This window comes from Triturus cristatus, chromosome 6 (assembly GCF_964204655.1).
Source record: "Triturus cristatus chromosome 6, aTriCri1.1, whole genome shotgun sequence".
NCBI classification, from domain to species: Eukaryota; Metazoa; Chordata; class Amphibia; order Caudata; family Salamandridae; genus Triturus; species Triturus cristatus.
Genome location: NC_140589.1, coordinates 1103581741 through 1103590579, shown reverse-complemented (window position 1 = coordinate 1103590579; position 8839 = coordinate 1103581741).

Here is an 8839-nt window from a genome sequence, read left to right as displayed (position 1 = left end):
ATTAGGCCAGAGTAAGAGTTAAGACCTTAGCCATTAGGCCAGAGTAAAAGTTAAGACCTCAACCAGTAGGCCAGAGTAAGAGTTAAGACCTTAACCATTAGGCCAGAGTACGAGTCTCAGACCTTAGCTATTAGACCAGAGTAAGTGTTAAGACCTTAACCAGTAGGCCAGTGTAAGAGTTAAGACCTTAACCATTAGGCCAGAGTATGAGTCTAAGACCTTAGCTATTAGGCCAGAGTAAGAGTTAAGACCTTAACCAGTAGGCCAGTGTAAGAGTTAAGACCTTAACCATTAGGCCAGAGTAAGAGTTAAGACCTTAGCTATTAGGCCAGAGTACGAGTCTAAGACCTTAGCTATTAGGCCATAGTACGAGTCTAAGACCTTAGCTATTAGGCCAGAGTAAGAGTTAAGACCTTAGCTATTAGGCCAGAGTAAGAGTTAAGACCTTAGCTATTAGGCCAGAGTACGAGTCTAAGACCTTAGCTATTAGGCCAGAGTAAGAGTTAAGACCTTAGCTATTAGGCCAGAGTAAGAGTTAAGACCTTAGCTATTAGGCCAGAGTAAGAGTTAAGACCTTAACCAGTAGGCCAGAGTAAGAGTTAAGACCTTAACCATTAGTCCAGAGTACGAGTCTAAGACCTTAGCTATTATGCTAGAGAACGTGTTAAGACCTTAGCTATTGGGCCAGAGTAAGAGTGAAGACCTTAACCATTAGGCCAGAGTACGAGTCTAAGACCTTAGCTATTAGGCCAGAGTAAGAGTTAAGACCTTAACCATTAGGCCAGAGTACGAGTCTAAGACCTTAGCTATTAGGCCAGAGTAAGAATTAAGACCTTAGCTATTAGGCCTGAGTAAGAGTTAAGACCTTAGCTATTAGGCCAGAGTACGAGTTAAGACCTTAACCAGTAGGCCAGAGTAAGAGTTAAGACCTTAACCTGTAGGCCAGAGTAGGAGTTAAGACCTAAACCTGTAGGCCATACTATGAGTCTAAGACCTTAGCTATTAGGCCAGAGTAAGAGTTAAGACCTTAGCTATTAGGCCAGAGTAAGAGCTAAGACCTTAACCAGTAGGCCAGAGTAAGAGTGAAGACCTTAACCTGTAGGCCATAGTACGAGTCTAAGACCTTAGCTATTAGGCCAGAGTAAGAGTTAAGACCTTAACCAGTAGGCCAGAGTAAGAGTTAAAACCTTAACCTGTAGGCCAGAGTACGTGTCTAAGACCTTAGCTATTAGGCCAGAGTAAGAATTAAGACCTTAACCATTAGGCCAGAGTATGAGTCTAAGACCTTAGCTATTAGGCCAGAGTACGAGTCTAAGACCTTAGCTATTAGGCCAGAGTAAGAGTTAAGACCTTAACCATTAGGCCCGAGTACGAGTCTAAGACCTAAGCTATTAGGCCAGAGTAAGAGTTAAGACCTTAGCTATTAGGCCAGACTAAAAGTTAAGACCTTAACCAGTAGGCGAGAGTGAGAGTTAAGACCTTAACCTGTAGGCCATAGTACGAGTCTAAAACCTTAGCTATTAGGCCAGAGTAAGAGTTAAGACCTTGGCTATTAGGCCAGAGTAAGAGTTAAGACCTTAACCAGTAGGCCAGAGTAAGAGTTAATACCTTAACCATTAGGCCAGAGTAAGAGTTAAGACCTTAACCATAAGGCCAGAGTATGAGTCTAAGACCTTAGCTATTAGGCCAGAGTAAGAGTTAAGACCTTAACCATTAGGCCAGAGTACGAGTCTAAGACCTTAGCTATTAGGCCAGAGTAAGAGTTAAGACCTTAACCAGTAGGCCAGAGTAAGAGTGAAGACCTTAACCATTAGTCCAGAGTACGAGTCTAAGACCTTAGCTATTAGGCCAGAGTAAGAGTTAAGACCTTAGCTATTGGGCCAGAGTAAGAGTGAAGACCTTAACCATTAGGCCAGAGTACGAGTCTAAGACCTTAGCTATTAGGCCAGAGTAAGAGTTAAGACCTTAACCATTAGGCCAGAGTACGAGTCTAAGACCTTAGCTATTAGGCCAGAGTAAGAGTTAAGACCTTAGCTATTAGGCCAGAGTACGAGTCTAAGACCTTAGCTATTAGGCCAGAGTAAGAGTTAAGACCTCAACCAGTAGGCCAGAGAAAGAGTTAAAACCTTAACCTGTAGGCCATAGTTCGAGTCTAAGATCTTAGCTATTAGGCCAGAGTAAGCAATAAGACCTTAACCATTAGGCCAGAGTATGAGTCTAAGACCTTAGCTATTAGGCCAGAGTACGAGTCTAAGACCTTAGCTATTAGGCCAGAGTAAGAGTTAAGACCTTAACCATTAGTCCAGAGTACGAGTCTAAGACCTAAGCTATTAGGCCAGAGTAAGAGTTAAGACCTTAGCTATTAGGCCAGAGTAAGAGTTAAGACCTTAACCAGTAGGCGAGAGTGAGAGTTAGGACCTTAACCTGTAGGCCATAGTAGGAGTTAAGACCTAAACCTCTAGGCCATACTATGAGTTTAAGACCTTAGCTATTAGGCCAGAGTAAGAGTTAAGACCTTAGCTATTAGGCCAGAGTAAGAGTTAAGACCTTAACCATTAGGCCAAAGTACGAGTCTAAGACCTTAGCTATTAGGCCAGAGTAAGAGTTAAGACCTTAGCTATTAGGCCAGAGTAAAAGTTAAGACCTTAAGCAGTAGGCCAGAGTGAGAGTTAAGACCTTAACCATTAGGCCAGAGTACGAGTCTAAGACCTTAGCTATTAGGCCAGAGTAAGAGTTAAGACCTTAACCAGTAGCCCAGTGTAAGAGTTAAGACCTTAACCATTAGGCCAGAATACGAGTCTAAGACCTTAGCTATTAGGCCAGAGTACGAGTCTAAGACCTTAGCTATTAGGCCAGAGTAAGAGTTAAGACCTTAGCTATTAGGCCAGAGTAAGAGTTAAGACCTTAGCTATTAGGCCAGAGTACGGTTCTAAGACCTTAGCTATTAGGCCAGAGTACGAGTCTAAGACCTTAGCTATTAGGCCAGAGTAAGAGTTAAGACCTTAGCTATTAGGCCAGAGTATGAGTCTAAGACCTTAGCTATCAGGCCATAGTACGAGTCTTACACTATAGCTATTCGGCCAGAGTAAGAGTTAAGACCTTAACCATTAGGCCAGAATACATGTCTAAGACCTCAGCTATTAGGCCAAAGTAAGAGTTAAGACCTTAACCATTAGGCCAGAGTAAGAGTTAAGACCTTAACCATTAGGCAAGAGTACGAGTCTAAGACCTTAGCTATTAGGCCAGAGTTAGAGTTAAGACCTTAGCTATTAGGCCAGAGTAAGAGTTAAGACCTTAACCAATAGGCCAGAGTAAGAGTTAAGACCTTCACCATTAGGCCAGAGTACGAGTCTAAGACCTTGGCTATTAGGTCAGAGTAAGAGTTAAGACCTTAACCATTAGGCCAAAGTACGAGTCTAAGACCTTAGCTATTAGGCCAGAGTAAGAATTAAGACCTTAGCTATTAGGCCAGAGTAAAAGTTAAGACCTTAACCAGTAGGCAAGAGTAAGAGTTAAGACCTTAACCATTAGGCCACAGTACGAGTCTAAGACCTTAGCTATTAGGCCAGAGTAAGAGTTAAGACCTTAACCAGTAGGCCAGTGTAAGAGTTAAGACCTTAACCATTAGGCCAGAGTATGAGTCTAAGACCTTAGCTATTAGGCCAGAGTAAGAGTTAAGACCTTAACCAGTAGGCCAGAGTAAGAGTTAAGACCTTAACCATTAGGCCAGAGTACCAGTCTAAGACCTTAGCTATTAGGCCAGAGTAAGAGTTAAGACCTTAGCTATTAGGCCAGAGTCAGAGTTAAGACCTTAACCATTAGGCCAGAGTACGAGTCTAAGACCTTAGCTATTAGGCCAGAGTAAGAGTTAAGACATTAACCAGTAGGCCATAGTACGAGTCTAAGACCTTAGCTATTAGGCCAGAGTAAGAGTTAAGACCTTAGCTATTAGGCCAGAGTAAGAGTTAAGACCTTAACCATTAGGCCAAAGAACGAGTCTAAGACCTTAGCTATTAGGCCAGAGTAAGAGTTAAGACCTTAGCCATTAGGCCAGAGTAAAAGTTAAGACCTCAACCAGTAGGCCAGAGTAAGAGTTAAGACCTTAACCATTAGGCCAGAGTACGAGTCTCAGACCTTAGCTATTAGGCCAGAGTAAGTGTTAAGACCTTAACCAGTAGGCCAGTGTAAGAGTTAAGACCTTAACCATTAGGCCAGAGTATGAGTCTAAGACCTTAGCTATTAGGCCAGAGTAAGAGTTAAGACCTTAACCAGTAGGCCAGTGTAAGAGTTAAGACCTTAACCATTAGGCCAGAGTAAGAGTTAAGACCTTAGCTATTAGGCCAGAGTACGAGTCTAAGACCTTAGCTATTAGGCCATAGTACGAGTCTAAGACCTTAGCTATTAGGCCAGAGTAAGAGTTAAGACCTTAGCTATTAGGCCAGAGTAAGAGTTAAGACCTTAGCTATTAGGCCAGAGTACGAGTCTAAGACCTTAGCTATTAGGCCAGAGTAAGAGTTAAGACCTTAGCTATTAGGCCAGAGTAAGAGTTAAGACCTTAGCTATTAGGCCAGAGTAAGAGTTAAGACCTTAACCAGTAGGCCAGAGTAAGAGTTAAGACCTTAACCATTAGTCCAGAGTACGAGTCTAAGACCTTAGCTATTATGCTAGAGAACGTGTTAAGACCTTAGCTATTGGGCCAGAGTAAGAGTGAAGACCTTAACCATTAGGCCAGAGTACGAGTCTAAGACCTTAGCTATTAGGCCAGAGTAAGAGTTAAGACCTTAACCATTAGGCCAGAGTACGAGTCTAAGACCTTAGCTATTAGGCCAGAGTAAGAATTAAGACCTTAGCTATTAGGCCTGAGTAAGAGTTAAGACCTTAGCTATTAGGCCAGAGTACGAGTTAAGACCTTAACCAGTAGGCCAGAGTAAGAGTTAAGACCTTAACCTGTAGGCCAGAGTAGGAGTTAAGACCTAAACCTGTAGGCCATACTATGAGTCTAAGACCTTAGCTATTAGGCCAGAGTAAGAGTTAAGACCTTAGCTATTAGGCCAGAGTAAGAGTTAAGACCTTAACCATTAGGCCAAAGTACGAGTCTAAGACCTTAGCTATTAGGCCAGAGTAAGAGTTAAGACCTTAGCTATTAGGCCAGAGTAAAAGTTAAGACCTTAAGCAGTAGGCCAGAGTGAGAGTTAAGACCTTAACCATTAGGCCAGAGTACGAGTCTAAGACCTTAGCTATTAGGCCAGAGTAAGAGTTAAGACCTTAACCAGTAGCCCAGTGTAAGAGTTAAGACCTTAACCATTAGGCCAGAATACGAGTCTAAGACCTTAGCTATTAGGCCAGAGTACGAGTCTAAGACCTTAGCTATTAGGCCAGAGTAAGAGTTAAGACCTTAGCTATTAGGCCAGAGTAAGAGTTAAGACCTTAGCTATTAGGCCAGAGTACGGTTCTAAGACCTTAGCTATTAGGCCAGAGTACGAGTCTAAGACCTTAGCTATTAGGCCAGAGTAAGAGTTAAGACCTTAGCTATTAGGCCAGAGTATGAGTCTAAGACCTTAGCTATCAGGCCATAGTACGAGTCTTACACTATAGCTATTAGGCCAGAGTAAGAGTTAAGACCTTAACCATTAGGCCAGAATACATGTCTAAGACCTCAGCTATTAGGCCAAAGTAAGAGTTAAGACCTTAACCATTAGGCCAGAGTAAGAGTTAAGACCTTAACCATTAGGCAAGAGTACGAGTCTAAGACCTTAGCTATTAGGCCAGAGTTAGAGTTAAGACCTTAGCTATTAGGCCAGAGTAAGAGTTAAGACCTTAACCAATAGGCCAGAGTAAGAGTTAAGACCTTCACCATTAGGCCAGAGTACGAGTCTAAGACCTTGGCTATTAGGTCAGAGTAAGAGTTAAGACCTTAACCATTAGGCCAAAGTACGAGTCTAAGACCTTAGCTATTAGGCCAGAGTAAGAATTAAGACCTTAGCTATTAGGCCAGAGTAAAAGTTAAGACCTTAACCAGTAGGCAAGAGTAAGAGTTAAGACCTTAACCATTAGGCCACAGTACGAGTCTAAGACCTTAGCTATTAGGCCAGAGTAAGAGTTAAGACCTTAACCAGTAGGCCAGTGTAAGAGTTAAGACCTTAACCATTAGGCCAGAGTATGAGTCTAAGACCTTAGCTATTAGGCCAGAGTAAGAGTTAAGACCTTAACCAGTAGGCCAGAGTAAGAGTTAAGACCTTAACCATTAGGCCAGAGTACCAGTCTAAGACCTTAGCTATTAGGCCAGAGTAAGAGTTAAGACCTTAGCTATTAGGCCAGAGTCAGAGTTAAGACCTTAACCATTAGGCCAGAGTACGAGTCTAAGACCTTAGCTATTAGGCCAGAGTAAGAGTTAAGACATTAACCAGTAGGCCATAGTACGAGTCTAAGACCTTAGCTATTAGGCCAGAGTAAGAGTTAAGACCTTAGCTATTAGGCCAGAGTAAGAGTTAAGACCTTAACCATTAGGCCAAAGAACGAGTCTAAGACCTTAGCTATTAGGCCAGAGTAAGAGTTAAGACCTTAGCCATTAGGCCAGAGTAAAAGTTAAGACCTCAACCAGTAGGCCAGAGTAAGAGTTAAGACCTTAACCATTAGGCCAGAGTACGAGTCTCAGACCTTAGCTATTAGGCCAGAGTAAGTGTTAAGACCTTAACCAGTAGGCCAGTGTAAGAGTTAAGACCTTAACCATTGGGCCAGAGTATGAGTCTAAGACCTTAGCTATTAGGCCAGAGTAAGAGTTAAGACCTTAACCAGTAGGCCAGTGTAAGAGTTAAGACCTTAACCATTAGGCCAGAGTAAGAGTTAAGACCTTAGCTATTAGGCCAGAGTACGAGTCTAAGACCTTAGCTATTAGGCCATAGTATGAGTCTAAGACCTTAGCTATTAGGCCAGAGTAAGAGTTAAGACCTTAGCTATTAGGCCAGAGTAAGAGTTAAGACCTTAGCTATTAGGCCAGAGTACGAGTCTAAGACCTTAGCTATTAGGCCAGAGTAAGAGTTAAGACCTTAGCTATTAGGCCAGAGTAAGAGTTAAGACCTTAGCTATTAGGCCAGAGTAAGAGTTAAGACCTTAACCAGTAGGCCAGAGTAAGAGTTAAGACCTTAACCATTAGTCCAGAGTACGAGTCTAAGACCTTAGCTATTATGCTAGAGAACGTGTTAAGACCTTAGCTATTGGGCCAGAGTAAGAGTGAAGACCTTAACCATTAGGCCAGAGTACGAGTCTAAGACCTTAGCTATTAGGCCAGAGTAAGAGTTAAGACCTTAACCATTAGGCCAGAGTACGAGTCTAAGACCTTAGCTATTAGGCCAGAGTAAGAATTAAGACCTTAGCTATTAGGCCTGAGTAAGAGTTAAGACCTTAGCTATTAGGCCAGAGTACGAGTTAAGACCTTAACCAGTAGGCCAGAGTAAGAGTTAAGACCTTAACCTGTAGGCCAGAGTAGGAGTTAAGACCTAAACCTGTAGGCCATACTATGAGTCTAAGACCTTAGCTATTAGGCCAGAGTAAGAGTTAAGACCTTAGCTATTAGGCCAGAGTAAGAGCTAAGACCTTAACCAGTAGGCCAGAGTAAGAGTGAAGACCTTAACCTGTAGGCCATAGTACGAGTCTAAGACCTTAGCTATTAGGCCAGAGTAAGAGTTAAGACCTTAACCAGTAGGCCAGAGTAAGAGTTAAAACCTTAACCTGTAGGCCAGAGTACGTGTCTAAGACCTTAGCTATTAGGCCAGAGTAAGAATTAAGACCTTAACCATTAGGCCAGAGTATGAGTCTAAGACCTTAGCTATTAGGCCAGAGTACGAGTCTAAGACCTTAGCTATTAGGCCAGAGTAAGAGTTAAGACCTTAACCATTAGGCCCGAGTACGAGTCTAAGACCTAAGCTATTAGGCCAGAGTAAGAGTTAAGACCTTAGCTATTAGGCCAGACTAAAAGTTAAGACCTTAACCAGTAGGCGAGAGTGAGAGTTAAGACCTTAACCTGTAGGCCATAGTACGAGTCTAAAACCTTAGCTATTAGGCCAGAGTAAGAGTTAAGACCTTGGCTATTAGGCCAGAGTAAGAGTTAAGACCTTAACCAGTAGGCCAGAGTAAGAGTTAATACCTTAACCATTAGGCCAGAGTAAGAGTTAAGACCTTAACCATAAGGCCAGAGTATGAGTCTAAGACCTTAGCTATTAGGCCAGAGTAAGAGTTAAGACCTTAACCATTAGGCCAGAGTACGAGTCTAAGACCTTAGCTATTAGGCCAGAGTAAGAGTTAAGACCTTAACCAGTAGGCCAGAGTAAGAGTGAAGACCTTAACCATTAGTCCAGAGTACGAGTCTAAGACCTTAGCTATTAGGCCAGAGTAAGAGTTAAGACCTTAGCTATTGGGCCAGAGTAAGAGTGAAGACCTTAACCATTAGGCCAGAGTACGAGTCTAAGACCTTAGCTATTAGGCCAGAGTAAGAGTTAAGACCTTAACCATTAGGCCAGAGTACGAGTCTAAGACCTTAGCTATTAGGCCAGAGTAAGAGTTAAGACCTTAGCTATTAGGCCAGAGTACGAGTCTAAGACCTTAGCTATTAGGCCAGAGTAAGAGTTAAGACCTCAACCAGTAGGCCAGAGAAAGAGTTAAGACCTTAACCTGTAGGCCATAGTTCGAGTCTAAGATCTTAGCTATTAGGCCAGAGTAAGCAATAAGACCTTAACCATTAGGCCAGAGTATGAGTCTAAGACCTTAGCTATTAGGCCAGAGTACGAGTCTAAGACCTTAGCTATTAGGCCAGAGTAAGAGTTAAGACCTTAACCATTAGTCC